At 41.1% G+C, this 12,642-nt stretch overlaps 1 non-coding gene across 3 annotated transcripts; it reads right to left on the bottom strand.

Moving 5' to 3' along the window:
* Positions 1-461: 461 nt before the first annotated feature.
* LOC110891060 lies at positions 462-2,988 on the bottom strand. Of its 3 annotated transcripts, none has more exons than XR_004885808.1 (5): positions 2,665-2,987; positions 1,354-1,469; positions 1,050-1,136; positions 877-948; positions 462-810 (listed from the first exon to the last, which is right to left on the bottom strand). It is a non-coding gene; the product is annotated as an uncharacterized LOC110891060 (transcript). The 3 variants fall into 3 exon arrangements; XR_004885807.1 differs by having other exon boundaries at positions 463-773; positions 1,050-1,176; positions 2,665-2,988; XR_002564974.2 differs by having other exon boundaries at positions 468-773; positions 2,665-2,986.
* Positions 2,989-12,642: the final 9,654 nt, after the last annotated feature.

Raw genomic sequence — 12,642 nt, 5'->3', positions numbered from 1 at the left:
TATAATGTTTTGTTTTATTTGCCTTTGCATCAGATCTTGTATATTTTATAAATAAAATAAAACTAAAAAACATTTGTTCAAATAATTTATATTTTTACGGACCGGTTCATAATAGAAAATCCATCGCCAATAACCTTTTTATATTTTATTTTTAAAAAACATATAACCCAAATGAATCAATCAAAGCAGTGTCAAAATTTTTTGATATTATAGTAGTGGATTAAATGGTGGTAAATGCATATTGACACATGTTAGGCTAGAGGGTATGGTGATGGTACTCCCTTGGAGGATGATCCGCCACATAGGCGCCACATCATAGTCCTCCCAAGGATGGTCCTAGATGATCCTACCCCACCACTTTTATATTTTTTATTTTTTTTAATCTTCTACTTTTTTTTAACATTTAACAAAACAAAATATTTTCATTAATATTAAAAACCATTACATAAACTTAAAAAAAAAACATAAACTTTAAAAAGAAACATAACATTTAAAAAAAAAACTTTGTACCGATAAATGTTTGGTGGTGAAATAGAAGGACCATTCTGTAAATACCTCTAAATTAAATAAATGAAGCTTCAAGTAACGTGTTTTTGTTCGGGATAACTTTCAACATCGGTCGTCATTATGTCCCATTCTTTTAGTTCATTTTTTTCTTTGCCCACCCGAACCTTTTCTTCCGTCACCCGAACCTTTTCTCCGGCCACACGTACCTTTTCTCCTGCCACGCGTACCCTTTCTTCCGCCACGCGTTACTTCACCTTTGCTTGTCACTTCAATGTAATATCCAAATTATCCATTTGCTTGTCACTTCATTATAATATCCAAATCAAAACTGAACTGGCAGCAACAAGGGAAACAGGTAAAATAGCTCACCTGAACTAGTATTATGTTAACTTTGTTAACATACAACCTTTCTTTCCGAAAAGAAACCTCGTTACTCGAAAGCTATATACAAGAAAAACTAATTATATTTCAAATGTGTATAAAAATTTATAATAATGTAAGAAAGGAGGATATGAAAAAACAAGAACCACGGCAATCCATACCTTCACAATAACATCAGATATGTAGTTTTTCATTCCGTCCCGTTGCTCAACAGGCAATACATTCCATCTATATTTGATAACACCCTCCTGTAAGATAGAAAACTAGTAAATTCTATCTGCCATGCAGCTACAAAATTGCCAAATAAAAATGATGTATTAAACCACTATAGTTGGTATAACACTAAGTAGTTATAGAGATAATTTAATTTGGGAAGCCACGAATTCTCTAACGTATGTTAACATTTGTAATTTAAAAATATGTTTGTGACTAACAGATCACAGAAGATAAAAATCAGTTACCTACCTGTAAAGCAAAAAAACTTGGTGTTTAAGCTCTGTGTATTGGACAGAATATGAACCACTTGTAGCCACATATCAAGGATTGTTTTGTAACTCCCACAATATATCAGCAGCAGTCCTCTGTATTATTAGCATATATGCATTAAAACATACTAAGAAAAACATGAACAGACCAACATGACCAAGTAAAAGAATGAGAGTATGATGCATCATAACAGATAAACATTACATAGACCAACGATCAAGTTCGACCCATTTTTAAGACAAGTAATTTCTTATCTACCGCAGTTACATAATGCTTTTGGTATCCAGATGAATTGCCCTTTCACCAACTCTACAATTAGCAGATTTTCTCTCTTTTATTGGATATTACTATAAGCTTTCTAAGAAGTTTTTATTGCTTGCTCATTCCAAAGTTACAATATGTAATTCTTGACGGTTTATAACATGTTTTGTACCTTCTTCAAGACTGGCACATACTTACCAACCAAATTAGTTAATTAAGTGACTCGTATGCTGTGTGTTATACCCATCCCCCACTACCACCTCAGCACCACATCACCATCTCCTCCATCCTTCACCTCCACCACTCAACCTATGTTCTATCCATCTCCTATCCCTCACTTTTTATATTTTAAATACAGCTATTCTTAGAGAGAGAGAGATAAAAATAGAGAAATTGGTTGGCATGACGCACGGGACCCAGATGCCGTGCTCACCGAGTCACTGTGGCCTCCCCTTCCTCCTTCCAGCAACCATAACACATAGCCTTTAACCATTTAACACACATCTAATCCACCACATCTTTTTTTCTATGCCCGACTTCCTATATCAAAGCATTAAAGTCCACATTCAAGTAATCTACTCTGAACAAACCTAAACACTAGCAACACAAACAATCAAAATCTTATGCAATCAATAATCAGCCAGCATTTTAAATCAATAATTCCAGCTGCTACTAATTTAGAGAGTGCAAATCTGAACATACCAACACAGTAAACAACACAATACCTTTCAAAAAGGATTCAAGTCAATCGACAATTTCAATTATAACATTTGCAACCACAACAACAACAATCGACCCTAGGTTCGTTCTAAACCACTTGCTACAATCTATCCTACATGCAAAACGTGATACAACTGCACTTATACGCAATCAAACGGAACGAATAATGTACGAGCATCATCAGATAAACGTATATCGGTCAAACAACAAGCAATTAACCTCCGATAACAACTCAAAACTGTTCAATCGCGTCACATTACTCTTAATTCGTATAGAATCAAGCAAAATAGATAACAATTGTGAACAAACCTCATCTTTAGATCCGGTGCCATAGAAGGCAGCAACGGTGGCATCAAGCAGAGCAACATCAATCGGTTGACTTAAATCCCTAAGCTTCTCTGCCGCCATCGGAGAGAAATTGTGGAGTGCAAGCAAACCATAGAGTGGGGAAGAGCACCGGTGAAGGAAACAAGTGTACGTATTAAACCCTAAAGTAGGGAAAAGAGAGGGAACGGTATGGTTTTGTGGAGCGTCTTCAACGTCGGGGTGTAGACGTTTGGGACGATGCCGGTGGGGGGAAATGGGGGGCGATTCGGCGCTGGACCGGGACGGAGGGGGGACGCTCCCCACACCGTGTAACCTTAGAGACTTATGGTTTCTATCATTGATTTTTTGGTGGTGTGTTTAGAGATTTAATGGTGAATTAATTTGGTTTCTATCATTAATTTTTTTATGATTTTTAGAGATTTAATGGTGGACTGATTTAGCAGCACCAACAAATCCATTATTTGGTTGTATATTAGTTGGGGCTCTGCCAATGAGCTAGTGGTGGAGTGGTAAGGGAGAGACCTTGTGTTCCAAGTGACCCAAGTTCAATTCCTGCCCCTAGCATTTAGTTTCTGCGGCACCTGGTGATGATGGGAGACTAGGCGAGTAGGCGGCGATCGCTAGTTCGATCCTTGAACTGAGCGGGTTTTACCTCACCGCACTGTCGTGCCTTCGGGCGAGTGTTCACGGGCTTCGGCCCTAGGTGAGGGTTTTCCCCGGTTCGGAAGGCGAGTGTATCCCGATGTGGTGAATTTCGCCAGTAGCCCATTTGGAGGATTCGTTGGCCGTTCAAAAAAAAAAAAAAAAAAAAAAAGTTGGGGCTCTCTCAAAAAGCATTAAAAAAACATAAATCCGAGCACCAAAAAATTGCTTTTGTACTAGTAAAAGTTTGTACTTTTTAAACTAAATATTTAAGTAGCCAAGGTCTCGCACTACCAGTTAATCCATCATTCCGGTACGTAATATGTCTTTCACAAATTAATTGATTTTTTTAATATAACTTGTATAAAACGACGAGAGTTAATTTTTAATCAAGTTAAGGGTGTTTTGTTATCAGAAGGTTAGCTTATAGACATGCTATTTTAGTGAATTTCAAGAAGGTTAAAAAAATATACAACTTATAAGTTGGTACAAAAAGTTTTACATTTTTTAAAGGCTAATTTATTAGAAACCACTGTACATACAACCAAACAACCAAAGTGCTGGTCCAAAAGAGATTTAGAACTTAAAACAACACCTTTGATCCAATCGAGTGATTCAGTCTTTGATCGATGCTTGACCCATAGATATCCCAATGTTTTCACTTCTATCATAATATTCCCCACGTCTAGGTTTTTTGACTTGAAAATAACTTCATTTCTCGTTAACGACCAAAGAGCTGGTCCAAACCAAATTTATATATAGAGATTTAGAACTTAAAACTACACCATTGATCCCAATCGAGCGATTCAATCTTTGATCGATGCTTGACCTATAGATATCCCAATGTTTTCACTTCTATCATAATATTCCCCACATCTAGGTTTTTTTGACTTGAAAATAACTTGATTTCTCGTTCTCCATATCAACCAACACGCAAGAAGATTACTGTCTGTATTAACCGTTGCTTCAGTAGGGAAGTATCGTCGTCCCGATGTATGTCGAAAAGATCCTACAGTGTGAATGCATAAAGGGGGGGGGGGATGTTGCACCAAGTCGAGACCGACTGCCATACAACTACCGCAACATAACACGAGAGCAGAACGTGGTCCAGTGACTCATCCGACTCGCCACAAAACGGACAAGCAGTGGAGTTGACCTGATACCCCTTTTCAGTAGTGTCACCTTTGTTGGGAGCCGATGTCTAGCCATACGCCATCCGGATACATTGGCCTTCTTTGGAAGCCAATTATTCTGGATAACAAGAAGTTTTACATAATATACAAATTATAAGTTGGTATCTATAGTTTTAGCAAAACGATTAACCCGAGTTCGAAGATGAAGCTCCAACTCCTGGATCAGGGCGACCAATTGGAAAGGACCACTCCAAAAAGCGGCGGCTGCAAAGGCTTCGGGTTTGAAGGAAACGATCTCAAGCGATTTATCAAAAAATGATGCACTTCTTCTCAACTTCAACGAGTTTAAGGATATTCAAGCGGAGAGGTACAAAAAGAGAGAAAGAAAAGGAAGACGCCACGACGAGGGAAATGGTGTGGTTGCAGTTGGATCGGAAATGACTCGAAATACAACTACAATAACAGGAGTTTGAAGAGTTTTGAATCATGAGAGCCGACATTGAAAGCCTATCAGAATGAGACTGTGTAGTGATGTCAAAAATGAAAGAAAAAATTGTGACAAAATGGCTAGGAGGGAATGTACCATAGTAGTATTTTTATTTAAATTATGTCATTTTTATGTTATGTACCTTTTTTTTTAAATTCTAATGAAAACTTTTATTATTTTATGTATTAATATAAGAAAAAAAGGAAGGGGGACCACACCCTAGATGAGGAAGAGGAATGAGGTGTGTCACCAAAACTCATCGTGTGCAATTATGTCGGAGTCTCATTTAACAGGGTGAGAGGAAGAAAATAAATTAAGAGAGAAAAGGAAGGAAAAGATGTGATTTTTTTTTGTTCCCGAGTTTAATGAAAAGTAAAGGAAAAAAGAAGAAATCAAGCATTATTACTATATTGTTCGCAGCTAAGAAACTGCCAATTTTGACAAAAATAACTGATTTTGAGATGATCTTGGCCATTCAATTTTGGCAGTTATTTGTGACATTAAATCTCAGCTGTATTAATTCCCAAAATTTGGCAGTTTTTTTTCTTTTCAGACAAGCAGTTTGCCAGTTACCTGATTATCAGGAGTTCAAGAACGTGAGTACGCTCCCTTAACCATTGCCTTTAAAAAGATCTTATATAAACTCACTTCCACCTCCACTTTCAATTGCGTTTTTCTTTTTTCTTCCTTCCCATATTCCTGAAAATCACGTCTACTGAATCGGTGGCTTTATTATCAACTATTGGCGGGGTAAAATCCGGAGGGCTTGTGGTGGAAATTGATAGTTTCTACCATAGAAGCAACCATGATTTTGCAGCCATGGCGTTATCCGGGTGGCGTTGGTGTTGTTCCCAGAAAAACACAATCCTGGTCCTGTGAACCTAGGGTTCCGCCGTGACATCATACAACGGCGGTGATGGAGTTTGAGTAACCAAAAACGATGGTTAAAGGATTCAAGGGAGATGAAGACGATCCAACATGTTTTTCGTAAGCCTCTTTTGTTTTGCATGTCTTTATTTGAACCCAGAACCCGCAGTCATTTTTATATTTAGGTCAAATTGATCATTTATATCTCCATGTTTCTATTAATTTCTTTCAGGTTAGTGTTTGAGTTGCAGAAAAATGGGGCATGTTCGAGAAATTGGCCGAGCCAAGGCTCAATTTCTTAAACCCTTACGCCGGTCACTATCTCACCAGCATTCTTGAATGGAATTGATGATTAAAATTCATTTTTCTTACTTAAATCCTCAATGGTTATATCATGTAAATTTATAAAATTAATATTATCTTGATAAATGTTGTCAGGTAAGAGTTGTGGAGGTTGGATTTTTCTAGATTCTTTACAACACTCATAAGGTTATAACTCCTAATCACATTTTCTCTTTGTGTTTTTTTTCTTATAATTCCTAATCACATTTGCTCTTTGTGTTTTTTTTCTTGAAGTTTGTTCAAGTATCCCCTCACATGTTTTAACCATAACAGGCTCCATGGAATCCGATTAGCAGAAAACGCCTCTTATGGGATTTCCCAGCATGTATGGGCGTCAAGGGATGTGTCAATTGCATCCCAACGCTTTAATTTTTTTTAATCAAAATTTGAGTAACGAGTTTTTCTTATTTTTATTTTGTGTGGAAATGGTAGTTTAAAGAAATGGGTGGGAGGAGCAGGCCTGTTGATGGGTGGAATTTATTCTAGGGGATCCACTGAGGTGATTTATAAGTCAATCTAAGGAATTGCCTGCTCAAAGAATATGTCAACGAAGTCAAAAAAGAATATGTCGAATACCCAAATCCCGGATGACGTTAGATGGATCTTCGCTGACGTCAAGAGGCCTAGTCTTTGCTGCTGCAAAAGAACAAACCGTTAGCCTCGCCACGGAGGGCCCCGGAGGGGGGATCCGTGACCAAGCTCCAGCGTGAGAGTAAGTAAACTTGCCGGATGAGCTGAGGAGCTTTACCCCGATGATTGTGATCACCGAGATGCTTCCTCTATGGTGTGAATCTAATAAATGTGGATTGTGTGATAAATATGTGGGAATATTGGTCGGAAGTTAATGTGGGAGTAGTAAATGAGAATGGAGTAAATGAGATGGTCTCCAGATCATACCTGATGCCTTTGATGGTTGTCTTTATATAATACCCAGCTCTTATCTTGTGTACGAGATATTTTGCGTAAGCGATCCAACGGATTCTGCGAGTCCTCGAGGGGCGCAGACACGTGTCTGACCCCTAACGGTAAGATGACCCTCTCATTTAATGCTCTAGCCAGAAAAGCACACTCGCCAGCTTAGATCCTCTTCTTGTCAACATTAAATAAGGCCTGCCCCTTCTGATTATGGTTTTCCCGCTCAAAGAAAGGGAACCTTAGTGCGCAAGGTATCCTTATTATTTGGGCTTCCTAATTGGGCCTGCACAAGGGTGACCCAAAGCGGGTAAAATGGGCCTTCCTATTGGCCCGTCGTCAAGTCATCTTTAGTCCCTGGTTCTGAGTCCCTAAGGCTCATGATCCAAGGCTGAGCCATATCTGTATTTTCAGAAGGTAGTTTTTCCGCCCTAGAAAATGTGGGCCCTGACCCCTAGTGGTTATCATTAACCATCTACTAACCTGCCGAGTATTAATGGCGGGGTGTAATCCCTTTGATGCACGTGTTCCTTTTTTAAATTTTGAAAGGACTTTAGCGTGACGGTTATCACCACTAGTCATCTCTTTAAATGCACTCCTTACCTCTCTGATTTCTCGCTCTGTTTCCACCATCATTTTTCCTTCCTCATTTCCTTTAACGTCTCTCCGATCGTTACTTCTGCATTTGTCATGAGCCGTTCAGGCCGTGCGACGATAAGTTCAGTCCTGACGACAAAGGATTTGAAATCTTTTGTCGAGACATTTAACATCCCTGAACAGTTTTCTCCGTCTTTGCCAGGTCCTAATGAACCGGCGGTGTTCACGCCGGATGTGATCCCTCTTTATACCTTAGCTTTTTCCTCTTGCGGGGTTTGATATCCTCTTTCTTCTTTTAAAGTCGAGCTGCTTCGTCATTTTGGGGTTCACTTTTCCCAGTTGCATCCCCTGGGGTGGATGAGAGTGGTGCACTTCGAACTGTCCTGTGCAGCTATTTCCGGTGAACCTTCCATTCCTTTATTCTGTATGTTTTACAAGCTGATCTCTGACGGAGATTGGTTTACGTTTGCTAAGAGGCAGAACAATGTGTTAAAACCATGGTTGCAAAAATCGCGACTAGTCGCTAGTCGCCCATCAACTGAGTAATTTTCAGCTAATCAGTAAAAAAATCGCTAGTCGGCCTAGTCGGCCCTAATCGGCCCTAATCGCGACTAGTCGGTCGGGAAAAATCGGAAAAAATCGGGAAAAAACAAAAAAAAATCGGAAAAAGTAAGAAAAAATCAGAAAAACACATATTCCGGCCAAAACCTCCCAGATTCCGGTCAAAACTTGTCCACTTAAAAAAATTACGTATAAAAATATATGTATATATGTATAAAAACTTAAAATTATACATAAAAAGTCCGATCCGATTAATCCCGAGTAATCCCGAGTAGTCGCTAGTCCCTACCTCACCGACCCGCTAGCGACTAGCGAGTTCTCTAACCTTGGTTAAAACCCTGTTACTCCTTCATGCCGACTTCCACTTATCCGAAAGATTAGAAAAGTAGGTTCATCTTTGTCTCTGCTGTTATGGTGTCCGAATCCCCTTTGCCTAGAGATGTTGATACCTCCATTGAAGATGCTGTTCCCACCCTATCGGCGAATGAAACCGTTCAGTGGAAACGTATGTACGAGAATCCTACCAGGGCTTTCACTTTTTCCGAGGGTATTTTGGCTATGGGGGGTTTGAGTCCCTCCTATCCTGTTCGACCCAAGGCTTTCTTTGGTAAAAAATGTATTTTTTCGTCTCGGATTTGCATTTGTTTATTTTGTTTCTTTGTATCTGTGTAGTCATCTTTAGTGCCTTTCTTTTGCAGAGTTGACTTTGTGGAGGTTGCTTCCGCCAGATTCCAAGGATGTGCAGTTTGTGGTTGATGGTGAAGTTGTTCCGGGTCTGAGCCGGAGTGGGGTAGTGTCAGTTACCGGGGGATCTGCCCAGGTTGGGGGTTCTATCACCGTGGGGGGTGATGAGGGGAACCCTTCTGATGAGGAGGAAAGTTCCCCTGACCTTCCTCCTGTTCAACATTCTGGCCAAAGTGATGATGAGGATCTGGAAATTCGTTTAGTTCACAAGAGAAAATTTGCAAGTCCTCAGCCAGCCCCCGCTCCCCGTGATATCCGTCAAAGACACCGAAGTGCCAGTGGGCAGAAGCTCCCCCTTCCTTCAAAAGCTGCTTCTGAGCGTCCCCCTGTTGGGGTCAAGGGTTCCTTGTCCAAACATCTGAGGTCTTCAAGCCTTGTGAGTGCACCTTTGCTGGTGGGTCCTTTCTCCTCTTTGTTTATTCGGTTTCATCTTTGTTTGATTTCTGATGTTTCTTTTGGTGTAGGGGAGTTCTCGTGATCCCATAGAGATCACTACTGGTCCCTCATCTTCCCGGGTGCGGGACAAAACCCCGGAAGTAGGCCTGGCTCACTTTACCTCAGCTTTTGAACTCTCCCCTCTTCATGCTACGGGGACCAGCAAGCTCACTGAGCCTGAGGGTCTTACCCGTCGGTCCCCTTTGGCTCCTTTGTTTGCTGACACTATTCCCCTTGCCTATGTTCCCAAATGGAAAGTGACTAGTTCCTCAGTGATAGGAACTCCTGAAGCTGCTAGAGACTTTTTGAGTCATGCTGTTCCTCCTTCCCATAAATTTGTGAATTCTGCTTTGAGGGATGATCTTTTCGAGGATCAATATAGCATGTCTCTTTGTGAAAGTTTTTTCAGGGGCGCTGGTATGTTGCAGAGGATTGATGATCTGAGGAGGGCAAATGAGGGACTCAAGGCTGAACTCAAGACCTCCCAATCTGTTGTTGCCGGGCTTAGGTGCCAAGTGGTTGAAGCTGAGAGGAAGTTGCAGGAGGAGAAGGTATACAGTCCTTCCTTCCTCCCCCCCCCCTTTTTGATTTTTTGTGATGATTTTTGTCCAGGGGGCTGGAGCCATGCTGGAGAAGAAGGAACGAGCCTGGGAGCAGGAGATGGCGGTGTTAATGGGAGAGAAAGAAGAGCTGGCTACTAAGTTGAAGTATTTGAAGGAAGTTGGCTCCCTTTCCTAGGAGCAACTTAACACCATGTATGCAGACTATGGGATAACCTCTGATGATAATCAGCGGTTGGCAAAGGAAAAGCATTGGCTAATTACTGAAGGTTTTGGAGCCTTTCTTGCCGCTGTTGCCCAGTCGGAGGATTTTAAGAGCGGTTTGGAGGAGATATACAGGGCTTACCGGGATGTTGGCTACCAGGCCGGTCTGAAGGATGGTTATGCTTACTTTGCTCAGGGTCTAGGCAGGAAAGAGACTCCGTTGTACAACTCCAAGGCTAAGAAGAGATTATCCAAGTTAGATGAGGAGTTTGGGTGCAAGACCCCTGTTATCCTGAGGAAAATCCTGGAACATCCCTTAATATCGGTAGACGAATTAAAAGCCATGTTCTCCTCTGCAGGTCCCTCTTCTCCGCCATCCTTGTCTGGGGGTGCACCCCAGTGATTCCTGAACATTTGCTTTCTTCGATATGGTTGTAACTTAACTAACTGCTTCTCTTGGGATATTTCTTGAACTATTTTGTGTTTGGAAGGGAGGACCTTTGTGTGGGGGTCCTCTCTAGTAGCTAATCATACAACTTATGATCCTTTGTTGTTGCCCTGTTATTTGCATGCTTTTTGTTATGTTTGTTGCTTTGCAGGGGCTTTTGCTTAGGATCAAGATGGTGTTCTTCCTGGGGACTTTTGGACCATTTTACAAGAAGTTGAGCTTTGGTTCTTTTGGTTGAACTTGTTGTGCTTTGTTGTTTTGTATTTCGGCCAAAGTTATTGAGGCTTTTCCTTGTATATTTGTTTTGTAAATGAATGAAACATGATTTCTTTTTGTAGTTTAGCTTACAAAGATATATTGTGTTTGTGGTTTGTCTAGTAAACATGGATTGTCTGTTCGAGGCCAATCACTGGATAAGTTTATAATGTGAGATTATGTTTTTGGTTTGCTTTTTTGTCCGTTTTCTTTGGGTTAGCTAGACCCTTTTTGCCCCACGGTCGGGCTTTTGGCATGTTTGATATGCTTTATACACGTGTGTTTGCCTGTTGATTAGGTTTTATGGTGTTTCCAGGCACGTCTGCCTAGGTATAAGACATGCTATTTTGTCAAAAGAGGACATGCTAACTGCCCGTTTTTCATTTGCTTTTTGGGGATTGAACTTCCCAGCACAGATTGTTACAAAAGATCCGTCCTTAGGGGGGGACCCCGGATTGATGGTTATACATTACAAAAGTGGCTCTTGGCCGTTTTTTCTGGGGGTAGACCCCTTACATGTGATATTTCCTAAGCTGCATGAGGTTCCATGTTCTGGGGACCTCCTTGCCTTCGAGCGTTTCCAATTTGCAGCTCCCTTTGCCGTTTGCCCATATGACTCGGTAAGGCCCTTCCCAGTTGGGGCCTAGCTTTCCGGTGCTTTCCTGCAGGCTGGCTTCGTTTGCTCTTAGGACTAGATCCCCTGGGACGAGGTTGAGCATTTTCATCCTGGCGTTGTAATAACTTTCCAGCCGCCTCTTGTATTTTGCCTCCTTGATTGCTGCTATTTCTCTTCTTTCTTCCAAGAGATTCAAGTTCGTCCTGAGGTCTTGCTCATTCTCCTCCTCCCGGAGCCTCATTCGGGCAGTTGGGGATCCTATCTCAGCTGGGATGACAACTTCTGTCCCGTAGGTTAGGCTGAAAGGAGTCTCCCCATTGCAACTTTTAGGAGTGGTCCTATATGCCCATGACACGAATGGTAGTTCCTCCAGCCATCCCTTTTGTTTTCTCCCGAGTCTTCCCTTCATTCCCTTGATGACACTTTGGTTAGCTCTTTCTACTAATCCATTGCTTCGAGCATGGGTGACGGAGGTAAATACTTGTTGAATGTGCATCTGCTCGCACCATGGCTTAAAAGGTCTTCTAGCAAATTGGACGCCATTATCACTCACCAGTTCCTTTAGGACCCTGTATCTGCATATGATGTTGTCTAATACAAACCACCTCATCTGTTCCCCAGTTATTTTTGCCAAGGGCTTCGCCTCGATCCACTTGGTAAAATAATCGATGGCCACTACCACATACTTGACCCCTCCTGGACCCTCTAGGAATGGCCCGATTATGTCGATAGCCCACTTCTGGAAGGGCCAGGACGTTGAGACTGGTATCATGTAACACCCCGTGTTTTTGAATGTCAAAGTCAAAGTCCAAGTCAACTTTGACTTCTTTGACTATTAATGTTTCTTTTGCTTTTGTATTATGTGGAGTAAGTGTTGTCTAAATGAAATGATCGAATGTTTAACCAAAGCGACCGATTTACGACTGTGAATAGTAGGAAATAACAATGCGATAAAGTCAACTAATCAGTAATCAAACCGATTTAACTATCATCGAACTCGAAACTCGAATTACGCGAATTTTGGTATGGTTATACGTGTGTGTGTGCCTTATGTGTTACCTGTGCGTGTTTACTTTATGATTTGTGTAGTGATCAATCGAAACTCGAATCGAAACTCGACAAGCAATCAAACTCAATCGAAACCGACATCGAAACGC

This window comes from Helianthus annuus, chromosome 17 (genome assembly GCF_002127325.2).
Source record: "Helianthus annuus cultivar XRQ/B chromosome 17, HanXRQr2.0-SUNRISE, whole genome shotgun sequence".
NCBI classification, from domain to species: domain Eukaryota; kingdom Viridiplantae; phylum Streptophyta; class Magnoliopsida; order Asterales; family Asteraceae; genus Helianthus; species Helianthus annuus.
Note: the sequence above shows the minus strand (reverse complement) of the source record. Positions and strands in the feature narration are given on the sequence as shown.